Source organism: Sapajus apella, unplaced genomic scaffold, assembly GCF_009761245.1.
Source record: "Sapajus apella isolate SASKATOON/1434 unplaced genomic scaffold, GSC_monkey_1.0 scaffold58, whole genome shotgun sequence".
In the NCBI taxonomy this organism is placed as follows: domain Eukaryota; kingdom Metazoa; phylum Chordata; class Mammalia; order Primates; family Cebidae; genus Sapajus; species Sapajus apella.
The window spans coordinates 8,748,550-8,763,423 of NW_022436998.1; the positions used below are offsets into that span (position 1 = coordinate 8,748,550).

Genomic DNA, 14,874 nt, shown 5'->3' on the forward strand with positions numbered 1-14,874 from the left:
AAAAGCAAATACTGATTTTGTGTAAAAGAGCAACTTTAGAAAGAAAAATCCAGTTATCAAATCTGGTGTATTCCTTTAGTCATGTTAGAAAATACAGATCATCGGGTCTTTAATCTGTACTAGAATCGACTCTATTCTATTTACTATAAAGAAACAAATTTCCACAGAAAAATCTGCACTAGCTTTTAGCTAATGACCTGAGAAGGAGTTATCATATAACCTTTTGTTTAAAATGATGATGTCATTAACTATTTTTTTTTTAGTTAATTTTACTAACCTTTGATAAAAAGAGATATATTCTTTTCCAAAGGTAGGGGACACTCTTGAGGAAGCAAAGTTAAAATAAGAATACATATGTGTTTGTGTGTGCACCACACACACACACACACACACACACACACACAGAGCAAAGATTATGAAAAAAGCATAATATTTGTTTCTGCTTTCACACAAATGTATTGCTCTTTATAACCAATTGATATTTTGAATTCTTCAAGCTAACAGATGACCCTGAGAAGCTAAATACAGCAGTTTAGGCAGGATTTTTTCATTTTTTTCCCAGATAAAAACGATCTGGCCACTACAATTGCCAGAATTTAAATCAGGACTAATTAATCATATCCATACTTTCTATATCCAAGTAGAAAACATTTATCAATAAAATAAAAAGTGTAATTTTTCTGACTTTGTTGATAGATACTAGAAGAACTTGGAAGAGTAAAAAAAGTGGAATAATAAAATGCTAAGTGTATGCATTCATACATTTTCAAAGGGAATAAAAAAGAAAGCTGAAACTAATATCAAGATTTTTTCTGAAGAGAATATTAAACTTTCAATCAAAACTGAGGCTACATTTGAGGAGCTTAATTTTCAATTTGTGTTATTTGTAGCTAATGCAAAATAGAAATTAACCTTTCAAATGTGCTTTTCAGTTTCCATAATACTTTCAGCAGATCTTAAAAACAATCATCTCAGTCTTAAGAGCTGGTCGAGTATAATGTTAAAAAGCATGGGTTTTGCAGCCCAGTTACTTGGGTTAATAACCCAACTCAACCACTCACTGGTTACCTACTTTCAGGTAAGTCACCTCACTCTCAAAGCATCTATTCTCACACCTAGAAATGGCAAACTACCAATGACTTTCTTCACAGAACTGGAAAAAAAAAACACCTTAAACTTCATATGGAGCCAAAAAAAGAGCCTGCATAGCCAAGACAATCCTAAGGAAAAAAAAAAAAAAAAGCTGACGCATCAAGCTACCTGACTTCAAACTATGTTACAAGGCTACCATAATCAAAAAAGCATGGTACAGGTACTAAAACAGAGATATAGACCAATGGAACAGAACAGAGGCCTCAGAAAGAATGCCACACAACGACAACCATCTGTTCTTTGACAAACCTGACAAAAACATGCAATGGGGAAAGGATTCCCTATTTAATAATGGTGTTGGGAAAACTGGCTAGCCACATGCAGAAAGCTGAAACTGGACCCCTTCCTTACACCTAATACAACAATTAACTCTAGATGGATTAAAGATTTAAACATGAGGCCTAACACCATAAAAACTTTAGAAGAAAACCTAGGCAATACCATTCAGGACATAGGCACGGGCAAGAACTTCATGACTAAAACACCAAAAGAAATGGCAACAAGAGCCACGATAGACAAATAGGATCTAATTAAACTTAAGAGCTTCTGCACAGCAAAATAAACCATCATTAGAGTGAACTGGCAACCAACAAAATGGGAAAAAATCTTTGCAGCCTACCCATCTGACAAAGGGCTAATATCTAGAGTCGACAGAGAACTTAAACAAATTTACAAGAATAAAACAACTCCCAGCAAATGTACATGGAGAGAGAGGGAGAGAAATGGAGATAATAACAGCACCCACTTCATAGCGTTGCCGTGAGACTCAGAGGAGAGATGTGATGGAAAGTACTTAGTCCAATGAGAGATTCGTGTTAATTATTTTCCCATATTTGAAAGGGTCAGGGGATAGGAGGGGGATGAGGGATGAGATATTATTTAATATTACTTAGTGGGTACAATGTATACTTTTTGGGTCATGGTTACACTAAAAGCCCAGACTTCACCACTATGCAACATATTTATGTAATGAAACTGCATTCCTACCCCTTACATTTAACAAAAGATAAAAATATTCACCTAATTTTATATTAATCAGTCTTAAGAGAAGTCTTGAACATTAACTGTATTTCTTCTATTATCCTAACAAACAAAAATGAAACTGTGATTCTATGTGTTCTCAAAATACACTGCTGTGAAAACCATTGTGTTTTCTGTCACAAGGTCTAATCCCATCTGCATGGTTTGGTTAACAACGTTATGTATTTACACTATGGGGTGAACAATGTGAATTTGCTTTGAGCTTCATAGGCCACTGTGGAAGTTAAGACATTGTCATATGTAGTTGTATTTTATCCTTATATCAACTCTGGAAAGTAATTAGAGCAGGGGGTGCAATTTTTTCTGTTTTGAAAATGAGATAATGAGGTTAAATATTTTTGGCATGGTACTCTTACATCAGGAACCAGCATGGAGTGAAGCAAAGAGCACAGGCTTTGGCCCTTGACTCATTGAGAGGCCTTGGAAGGTGTCTTAATGTCTTTGAATATCAGTGTTCTTATTTGTAAAGTAGGGCTATTAATGTCTAATTATATTTTTTGAAGTAATTAAATGATCTATGTGTTTGTACCATAAGTGAGATATATGTATATATATAGAAGGCTGCTGAAGAGTGGCTGTTTGCAGATGCTTTTTACAGTGCATAGAGCAGGATGGGCGTATTTTAAGTATCAGGCAAATGGTTTTTCTTCCGCACTCTCTACCAGCAAGGTGGTGGCAGTTGATGTTCTCTTGTCTTCTTTTGTTTTTCAGTTTTTGGTGATGTTTATTTAGTGTTCACCAATCCCCTTCTTACATTTTGTTCTACTAAAACAATCAGAGAAAGAAACAGAACTTGGGTATAAATACCTTGATATGTAGTTAAGTTCAGTCTGGCTTTAGGAAGAAATGGCATTGGGAGCTGCTGGCTTCTCCTTTTGTGTTGCCCCTCATCACCTGGGTACTCATTGGCACCTGTAACCATTAACTTCCCTTCTAGTAGTAAAATCTTATGATTCTTTCATTCTGTGACTGTGACTCTACCAACTTGTACCATGAGTCCTAGGTGTACCTGACAGGGTTAAAGTTCTGGCAATTAGGAAGCTCAGAGTGAACCTTTGTGTGGACCATCAGATCAGAAGCTTCAATCCACAGGAAAAGAAAGAGAATATGAGATTTGGAAAAGTTTTTAGTCTGACCCTCTCTTTTAGTAATTGAGGTAACTGAGTCCCATAAGGAAGTGGCCTATGTAGGGCTGGCAAAGGTTGAATTTGGAAGAGAACATAGAGAACTGAATTAAGAAGCTCTAAAACTTCACTTCTGACATTAGAACTTGGTGGGTTCTAGGTTTGAACTGGGAGGTCAGTACTGGAGTGCACTGGCTGAGTAGTAACACTGCTAAGTACCTGGTAGGAAGGTGCAGGGGCTAAGCATTTGGGCCCTCAAGCTAGCTTTCCTGCTTACTTTAAGTCTAGAACTCCTATTCACAAGCTGTGAAATCTTGATGGAATTATTTAAATTTCCTTCTCTCTAAAATGGATTATTTTTATTTTGTTTGGGGGGGGGGAATCATGAACTTCTCTATTTTTCTCTGAATTTGAAAAAAAAAACAACAACAAATATTTTTAAATAGCATTAAAAATGGGAAACCTTACGATAAATAAAAACCAAGATTCATATAGTTACGTGTCAGGATCCTCATGGTTTATTGCCACATGAAAAAAGAAAGCTGCACAGCAATTATATTGTATGATCCCTTTTACTAAAAACACATACATAGCAAACTGCATAATAATATTTGCAAAAATGTATAGTTATATATGTGTTCCCATACATCAAACTTTTACCAGTAGTGGCTTGTGAAAGAAGATGTAAGATTGAGGGGATAAAGGAGGACTTCCAATGCATATATTCTGTCAAAATTGTCTCACTTTCTTATTTTTCAGATTCGCTAGAGTGTATCTAGGGCTTCCTCTCAGAGAACTTAGATTTTATTCAGTTCTAGAAATGATCAGCTGCCATCTCTTTACTATCATTTCTCCACCATTCGCTATATTCTCTTTTGGATCTCACTTATAGATGATGATAGAGAAAGACAGATGATAAATACAGATCTATTTTAAAACAGTTTTGTTGAGATGTAATTTATATAATGTACACTTTATCCACTATTAAATACATTTTGAAATGTCTTAAACTACTCTCCATGTTTCTTAACTGTTTTTCCAAATAAAATGGTGTATTTTGAGGATTAATTAAGATAATTATATAAAACACTTAGCCTACTATCTGGTATACACTAAGTATTCAATTAATGTTAACTATAGATTATTTAAGTAAAACATGAGTTCCAATAATATGATTAGTTCATTATTCAGAAGGATTTAGTAGTAAGAGAAAAAGAAGGGAGTTCCTTTATTTGCTATCTGACAAAAATATAGAAGAGAAAGTGAAAGGATTCACAGTACATTGAGTTTGTGTTAAAACATACATTTAAATGTGTGTTTAGAGCTCATGGTAGTGTTATTATATCTAAATCTTTGAGTAGGAGGATTAGAGAGGAAGGCAGCTCATGGTTTAAAATGCATCCCAGGTTGTGTTTGCTTTGGCCAACCAAAATATTTCTGGATTTTGTTGCTGGAAATATTTTGGCTTGTCCACATGGATTACTTCTAATGCATTAACTTCACACAATAAAGCACCACTGAAAATGGAACAACCACACTTTACAACCTCACCCAGTTCTGTTCACTCAGTTGGAAAATGAGCTTCGTGTTAATGATAGTTATTGTGGATTCATTTGCTGCAAAAGGGACATTCAACCAAAGCACCAATTAAAGGCACACTTAATTCAGCAAGACCTACTTTGCTAAGTTCCTCTGAGTTCAAACATCTGACTGCTGACTTTATGCCAGAGGAGCTATTTTTTACTATACTTAAAAAAAAAAAATTTACCAGAGTAGTCGACTAACATTTTTACCATCCTGCGTACTTTGTATATTCTTATACAACTGTGACCAGGGGAAGCCTCTAAAAACTGTTTTATGTCATTAGGGCTATGCTCTCCATGGCATACGAAATAAACACATTATTCTAGGTAGTATGGAAAAAGCAGGAGTCAAAGATTTTAAGTCTGAGCTTTGGCAGGTCTAGCCATATAATTTCTGAACCTTAGTTTCCTCGTCTGTAAAATGGAGTTTTCATATCTTTGGGGGCGCTACAAAGAGTGAGATGAATACTCTGTGTAAAGGCTTGCTGCTTTGCTGAGCATAAAAGCATTTAATACACGTTGATTTCCCTTGTAGACTGATGGCTACTGGTGGTGTCTTGGAGGGAACTCATACTTACATACCTTATTCTCTCCCAGGCAGTGGTCCTTGGCTAGGCAAACTCAGTGAGTGACTCTAGTAGTGTAGACTTCTAGATAAAGAGGCAAAGATCCTTTTTTTGTTCTTGTTAAACTAACAAAGCTAATCAGAATAAAAACTACAGTGGCTACTCTTTAATGAGTCCTAACTCAGCCTCACCAGGACCACCTCAGGAAGCCATTTATATACCTACACATACGAAAGTCAAATCTAGCTATTGTCTGCTCACTACTTCCATACGCCTCTCTTTAGGTGAACTTTTTAAAATGTTTGAAAAAATGTTTATTAAGGTTTAGGACATGTCCATTCCAGATTTTTGCAACTGTTTAAGATAAACATTATTTTTACAAGAGCTTTAAATTTACAGAAAAATTGTAAAGATAGTACAGTTTCTATACACCCAACACCCTTTTCCCCTATTATTAACATAACATTAGCATGGTACACATGTTATAGTTAATGAGCCAACATGGGTATTAATTTTTAACCAAAATCCGTACTTTCATCAGATTTCCTTAGATTTTTACTTCATATTCTCTGTCAGAGCACCTCATCAAGGATACCATACACATTTATTCATCATGTCTACTTAAGCTCTCTTTTTGCTGTGACAGTTTCTTAGACTTTGCTTTTGTAATATGTCTGTGACTGTGATATCTGCTACCAACCAGTTTCTATAACCTTTAAGAATTGCTTTCTAATAATGTGGAAAGTCGCATTAATAATTCACCCTTCAAGCAGCAAATCACTGTTGCTTTACAAAATCCTTCCACACAAACACTCTACTTGGCTCCAGCTTTCTAGTTGTTCAACATGGCTCTAAAGACATAATTCAGCAATAATGGCAGGAGGCAGGGTGGCCTCTCAGGGGGCATGTTTTCATGTTGATAGTTAGGGTCCACTGAAGTAATAAAAAATAGGTAATAAAAAATAAAGTTAAAGGCCGGGCGCGGTGGCTCAAGCCTGTAATCCCAGCACTGTGGGAGGCCGAGGCGGGTGGATCATGAGGTCAAGAGATCGAGACCATCCTGGTCAACATGGTGAAACCCCGTCTCTACTAAAAATACAAAAAATTAGCTGGGCATGGTGGTGCGTGCCTGTAATCCCAGCTACTCAGGAGGCTGAGGCAGGAGAATTGCCTGAACCCAGGAGGTGGAGGTTGCGGTGAGCCGAGATCGCGCCATTGCACTCCAGCCTGGGTAACATGAGTGAAACTCCGTCTCAAAAAAAAAAAAAATAAATAAATAAATAAAATAAAATAAAAAAAATAAATAAAGTTAAAAAAGTCCTTATTTTTTATTACTTCAGTGGCATACATACTATATTTCCTTGGCATACATACTATATTTCAGCAATTCTAAGATATACATTTTTCATATTTTAATATCTCAAACTGCATCTTATAATCACTGTTGGCCAGATAGTGCGCATAATGATGTTATTACTTGGACATGCACATCACTATTTGAAGGATTAGGTATCACTGGTTTAGAACAAAGCCCTGAAGATAGCAGTGTGCGATTCTTTTTAAAAATGTGTATTCAATGGTCTTGATGGCACAGGGAGGGAAAGTATGTGGAGAAACCCAGACCTAAGGAGAGCCAGATTGAGTGTGAGAAGTTTTGAAATGACCATAAATTTGTTTTCCATCTACTCCTTATTATTATGTATAAAAGCATATGTAATGAAAATCTATATCTAAATAAATCTAAAGAAGCTATTTCAGCAAGAAAAATTTTTTAAAAAATCTAAGGGATAAAGAAAGCATTACATCATGGGACGGTGGTGTTTTTCTTGTCTTACTGGTACATAAAATGTATATTTCACAATGGCAGTGTATTAGATTTGACAAAAAGTGGTAGCTAGATGTCCTCAAGCTGGATAAAATATGGTAGCTGGAAGTCCTCAAGTAGGACAGGCTTTGGTTTTGCTACAGAACTTCTGGCTTCATTTTCCAGCCAATGCTCTTCGTTTAATGTGTCAGCCTCATGCTTAGGTTGGTTCAGGCCTCACATCCTTAAACAGAGGTCCAGGGAAGACAGAGATCTTCATGGGTCCACTCTCCTATAACCCCTGTCTATAGGGAAAAGCTGTACGCTGCTTGGCCTACGTCTCATTTTTTTCAACTATTGGCAAGAGGGAATAACAGTATCATGATTAATATTAATCAGTGTAAAATTTGAAAACTATGTGAGCTGGCACACAAAGGGAAGAGGATGGAAAGAACGTTGAAAAGCAACTGCACAGGGTCCACTACAATGGTTTTCTTTCTTTTTGTTTAAACGAATAGCGTCAAGGCACATTTTTAAAGTTTACCACTTTTGTGGAAGCCCAAATCTCTTCCCATTACTAGATTCAATAAGCATCAAAATTTCTAGTAATTATCTGCACAAAATATTGGGCAACAAAAGCAAAAATAGACAAGTGAGACTATATCAAACCCAAAAGCTTCTGCACAACAAAGGAACAATTAGAGTGAAAGGCAACCTAAAGAATGGGAGAAAATATCTGCAAACAATTTGACTGGTAATGGGTTAATATGCAAAATATAAGAAACTTCTATAATTCAATAGAAGAAAGCCCACAAAATAAAACATGATTTAAAAATAGGCCATTGTCTTGAATAGACATTTTTCCAAAGAAGACATACAAATGGCAACAGGGTATATAAAAAGCTGCTCAATATCATTAATCATCAGAGATATGCAAGTCAAATATACAATGAAATAGCATTTCACACCTGTTAGGATGACCATTATCAAAAATACAAATGAAAACCAGTATTTATGAGAATTTGCAGAAATCAGTATCCTTGTACGCTGGTAGTGGGTTGTCCAATGGTACAGCCACCGTATGAAGTTTCCTCAAAAAATTAAAAGTAGAACTATGATATAATCCAGCAATTCCAATTCTGTGTTTATATCAGAAGAAATTGAAGTGGAAATTCTGCACTTTCATTGCAGAATTATTCACAATAGCCAAGATATGGAAATGAATTAGTTCATTTGTATTGCTATAAAGGAATACCAGAGAATGGGTAATTTATATAGAAATAGGCTTATTTGCAAAACAGCATGATATTGGTACAAAAACAGACACATAGACCAATGGAATAGGATAGAGAACTCAGAAATAGAGCTGCACATCTGTAACTATCTGATCTTCAACAAAGTTGACCGTAACAAGCAATAGGGAAATGACTCCCTAGCCAATAAATGATGCTGAGAAAACTGGCTAGCCACATGCAGAAGAATAAAACTGGATCTCTACTTTTCACCATACACAAATATTAACTCAAGAATACTTAAAGGCTTAAATGTAAGACCTAAAACTACAAAAATCCTTGAAGAAAACCTGGGAAATACCCTCTGGTCATCAGCCATAGCAAAGAATTTATTACTAAGTCCCTAAAAGTAATTGCAACAAAACAAAAAATAGATAAGTGAGACCTAATTAAACTAAAAAGCTTTTGCATAGCAAAACTATCAACAGAGTATACAGGCAACCCAATTATGTGGGAGAAAATACTCATATATTATGCATCTGCCAAAGATGTAATATCCAGAATTTGTAAGGATCTTAGTCAATTGAACAAAAGAGAAATAACCCCATTAGAAAATGGGCAAAAAAACTTAAACAGATACTTCTCAAAAGCAGACATAAATGCAGCCAATAAATATATGAAAAATGCTCAATGTCACTAATCATTAGAGAAATGCAAATCAAACACACAATGGCGTATCATCTCACACTAGTAAGAGTAGCTAGTATTAAAAAGTAAAAAAAAAAAAGAAAAAGAAAAAAAAAAGCAGATGTTGGTAAGGTTGCAGAGAAAAGGGATTGCTATGTTGTTGGTGGGAATGTAAATTTTTCAGCCACTGTGGAAAGCAGGATAAAGACCATGACAAATGTTGATGGGGATATGGAGGAAAGTGAATCCTTGTATACTGTTGGTAGGAATATAAATTAATACAACCACTATAAAAGAACAGTTTGCAGGTTCCTCAAGAAACTAAAAATAGATCTACTATATGATCCATCAATTCCACTGCTAGGTATACATTTCAAATAAAGGAAATCAGTATATGAAAGAGATATCTACACTTCCATATTTATTGCTGCACTATGCACAATAGGCAAGATTGGGAAGCAACCTAAGTGTCCATCAACAGGGGAATGAAAAAATAAAATGCAGTACATGTACACAGTATACTGAGTACTATTCAGCTATAAAAAAGAATGAGATCCAGTCATTTGCAACAACATGGATGGAACTGGATATGTTATGTGAAATAGGCCACGCATAGAAAGGCAAATTTCACATGTTCTCACTTATTTGTGGGAACCAAAAGTTAAAACAAACTCATAGAGACATAGCATAGAACGATGGTTACAAGAGGCTGGAAAGTGAGTGAGAGGGAGTGGGAATAGTTAATGGGTCTAAAAGAATAGTTAAAAAGAATGAATATAATCTAGCATTTGATAGCACAACAGGATGACTTTAATAAAAAATAATTTACACATTTAAGGTAACTAAAGGAATATAATTAGATTGTTTATAACACAAAAGATAAATGCGTGCTCACTTTGGCAGCACATATACTAAAATTGGAACGATACAGAGAAGATTAGCATGGCCCTGCACAAGGATGACATGCAAATTTGTGAAGCATTCCATATTTTTTTCAAGTAGGCTTCATCCTGGGGATGCAAGGCTGGTTCAACATACGCAAGTCTATAAACGTAATTCACCACATAAACAGAACCAAAGACAAAAACCACATGATTATCTCAACTGATGCAGAGAAGGCCTTTAACAAAATTCAACAGCTCTTTATGCTAAAACCCCTCAATAAGCTAGGTATTGACAGAACGTATCTCAAAATAATAAAAGCTATTTATGACAAACCAACAGCCAATATCATACTGAATGGGCAAAAACTGGAAGCATTCCCATTGAAATGTGGCACCAGACAAGGATGCCCTCTCTCACCACTCCTATTCAATATAGTACTAGAAGTTCTAGCCAGAGCAATCAGGCAAGAAAAAGAAATAAAGGGTATTCAAATAGGAAAGGAGGAAGTCAAATTGTCTCTATTTGCAGACGACATGATTGTATATCTAGAAGACCCCATCATCTCAGCCCCAAATCTCCTGAAACTGATAAGCAACTTCAGTGAAGTCTCAGGATACAAAATCAATGTGCAAAAATCACATGCATTCCTATACACCAATAACAGACTTAAAGAGAGCCAAATCAAGAACAAACTTTCATTCATAATTGCCACAAAGAGAATAAAATACCTAGGAATACAACTAACAAGGAACATGAGGGACCTCTTCAAGGAGAACTACAAGCCACTGCTCAACGAAATAAGAGAGGACACAAACAGACGGAGAAACATTCCATGTTCATGGTTAGGAAGAATCAATATCGTGAAAATGGCAATACTGTCCAAAGTAATTTAGAGATTCAATGCTATCCCCATCAAGCTACCAATGACCTTCACAGAACTGGAAAAAATCACCTTAAACTTCATATGGAACCAAAAGAGAGCCCGCATAGCCAAATCAATTCTAAGCAAAAAGAACAAAGCTGGAGGCATCACACTACCGGACTTCAAACTATACTACAAGCCTACAGTAATCAAAACAGCATGGTACTGGTACCAAAACAGAGATATAGACCAATGGAACAGAACAGAGGTCTCAGAGGCAACACAACATATCTACAACCATCTGATCTTTGAAAAACCAGACAAAAACAAGCAATGGGGAAAGGATCCCCTGTTCAATAAATGGTGTTGGGAAAGCTGGCTAGCCACGTGCAGAAAGCAGAAACTGGACCCCTTCCTGACACCTTACACTAAAATTAACTCCAGATGGATTAAAGACTTAAACATAAGACCTAACACCATAAAAACCCTAGAAGAAAATCTAGATAAAACCATTCAGGACATAGGTGTAGGCAAGGACTTCATGACCAAAACACCAAAAGCATTGACAACAAAAGCCAAAATAGACAAATGAGACCTAATCAAACTCCACAGCTTCTGCACAGCAAAAGAAACAGTCATTAGAGTGAATTGGCAACCAACAGAATGGGAAAAAATTTTTGCAGTTTACTCATCTGACAAAGGGCTGATATCCAGAATTTACAAAGAACTAAAACAGATTTACAAGAAAAAACTAACAAGCCCATTCAAAAGTGGGCAAAGGATATGAACACTTTACAAAAGAAGACATACATGAGGCCAAGAAACATATGAAAAAATGCTCATCATCACTGGTCATCAGAGAAATGCAAATCAAAACAACATTGAGATACCATCTCACGCCAGTTAGAATGGCGATCATTAAAAAATCTGGAGACAACAGATGCTGGAGAGGATGTAGAGAAATAGGAACACTTTTGCACTGTTGGTGGGAGTGTAAATTAATTCAACCATTGTGGAAGACAGTGTGGCGATTCCTCAAGGACCTAGAAATAGAAATTCCATTTGACCCAGCAATCCCATTACTGGGTATATATCCAAAGGATTACAAATCGTTCTACTATAAGGACACGTGCACACGAATGTTCATTGCAGCACTGTTTACAATAGCAAAGACCTGGAACCAACCCAAATGCCCATCGACGATAGACTGGATAGGGAAAATGTGGTACATATACACTATGGAATATTATGCAGCCATCAAAAACGATGAGTTTGTGTCCTTTGTAGGGACATGGATGAACCTGGAAACCATCATTCTCAGCAAGCTGACAGAAGAGCAGAAGATCAAACACCGCATGTTCTCACTCATAGGCGGGTGTTGAACAATAAGAACACATGGACACAGGGAGGGGAGCACTACGCACCCGGGTCAGTTGGGGGAAAATAGGGGAAGGACGGTGGGGGGTGAGGAGTAGGGGAGAGATAGCAACGGGAGAGATGCCAGATGTATGTGATGGGGAGGAAGGCAGCAAACCACACTGCCACGTGTGTACCTATGCAACAATCTTGCATGTTCTTCACATGTACCCCAAAACCTAAAATGTAATAAAATAAATAAATGGAAAAAAAGAAAAGATAAATGCTTGATGTGATGGATATCCCAATTACCCTGATGTGATTATTACACATTGTATTCCTGTATCAAAATATCTCATGTGCATAATAAATATATACACCTACTATGTAGACACAAAATTTAAAAATTAAAAAAATTGTAAAATGAAATGCAATTATAATATTTACCTATGGGCAAGTTATAAAATATTTTCTTGAAGCAAATATGTACAAAATATATCAGACTTATATGTTAGAATACTCTAGTATATCAACATTTCTATTGTAACATAAGTGATATCAACATTTCAGGGAATCAAAGTTGGGTGAGGATATTTTAGCATAGTACCCAAGAAAATTAAGCACTGCTCTCTGGTAATATATTTGTCTTATGTTAACCGAGATCAACTGAGTGTCTTTGTAACTAGGACCTTGGAAAAAGAATAGTTGCCATTTTCTGGATTTGGCATAAAAGATGGGATCTGTTCTATACCCTGGGCTTATGTTTTACTATCTGCTTTACTTCTTGGAAAAGATATGAGAACACACTAACTACTGGTAATTTGTAGATACCAAGAAGTAGGTTCTTCTTTTATAGAGACAAGATGATAAAATTCTTAAACTATGGACAAAATGGCCAGGAGTGTCTAATCTCGTTAATCAATGGAGGGATAGTTGGAGCTTCTGGGGTGGGCAAGAAAGTTTGCACTGTTTTTCCCTATCACTGTGACAAGCCTTAGGATGTGCTAATGTATTAGTGATGCCAGGATCAGAGCTTCAGAAATGTGTTCAAACTAATTAGAGCAAAAAGTCTGGAACTGGGAGAAAAGGCTTCAAAAATCCTGGAAATAAAAGAGAAAAGGTCTCACAGGTGACCAGAGAGGGTCTGTGGATAAATCCCAATTGGATTTCCACTGAAGGCATTTTAGCAGACTAAGACCATAGGGCCTGGCATTAGAGAGATTTGGATCTCTGCCATTTACTAGCTATGTGGCCCTCAACTAATTGTGTGGTCTCCAACTTCAGTTTCCTTATCTGGACAAAAAGAATAATAGTACCCACCTCATTCTCATTCTACTGTGTTTATTTCTTTGTTAACCTATCCCAGTCATGGCCTTTTTTTAAAATTTCATTTGTTGATTTTATTTGTTGTCTGTCTTCCCAAAGACAACATAGACTCTGTGATGCTAGGAGCTTTGTTGGACTCATTTACTGGTATATTTTAAGCATTGGGTACAGTGAAGATGTAAGAAAACAAGAAGGTGGTTTGAAGACTAATGTCTGAGTAGATAAGAGAGAATGGAGTCAAGGAGACAAACTGAAAAAAGATGGGAAGGAAGAGGGGAATAGTTCAGCACTTCTCCAACTTTAAAGTGCATATGACTCTACTAGGATGTTGTTAAAATTGCAGATTATAATTTAGTAGGGCTGGGGTGGGGCTTGAGATCCTGAGTGTCTAACAAGCCTTCAGGTGATGTCAAGGCTACGTCACAGGGACCATACATTGAGTAGCATATTTTTGAGAAATCACTGAATCAGACACTGTAGGGATGAGACTAGGAAATTGTGTTTTTAGCAAACCTCCTAGGGAATCATAATGTATATCAAAGTGAGAGGACTACTAGGAATAATGGAGAGAAAAACAAATTGAGGTTTTAGGAAGCATAGAGGGATTAGCAGAGTTAGAATCGAGTTAGTATCAGTTGACAATCAAAAAGGCTAAGATTAATGTATGATAAGGCTTAACTGGAGTTCTGTGAGACTCTAAATTTTTATTTAGATCAAGGAAAACTATGTATTTAGCAATGATTCCAATATTGCTAAACTTTGTATTGCTTAAAATTAGAAATTACATATCCCATTCATTTTAACATTTATGTATTCTGATCAGCTTTACCTGAAAGCTCTGAACTAATTGGAAAATATTGCACATATATTGAGGAGATTTTTAGTACCTGGCACTGCTTTTGTAAAGAATAACTATATCAGGCCGGGCATGGTGGCTCATGCTTGTAATCCCAGCACTTTGGGAGGCTGAGGTAGGTGGATCAAGAGGTAAAGACATCGTGACCATCCTGGCCAACATAGTGAAACCCTGTCTCTAGTAAAAAAAATACAAAAATTTGCTGGGCGTGGTGGCACGCACCTGTAGTCCCAGCTACTTGGGAGGCTGAGACAGGAGCATTGCTTGAACCTGGGAGGTGGAGATTGCAGTGAGCTGAGCTTGCACCACTGCACTCCAGCCTGGCGCCTGGTGACCGAGCAAAACTCTGTCTCAAAACAAAACAAAACAAAACAAAAACTATGTCTAACAAGTAAAATTT

The 14,874-nt window shown here is 36.4% G+C and overlaps 1 non-coding gene across 1 annotated transcript; it reads left to right on the forward strand.

The window, feature by feature from the left end:
- Positions 1-10,076: 10,076 nt before the first annotated feature.
- On the forward strand, positions 10,077-10,182 carry LOC116528476. Its single transcript, XR_004259052.1, has one exon. It is a non-coding gene; the product is annotated as a U6 spliceosomal RNA (small nuclear RNA).
- The last annotated feature ends 4,692 nt before the right edge of the window (positions 10,183-14,874 follow it).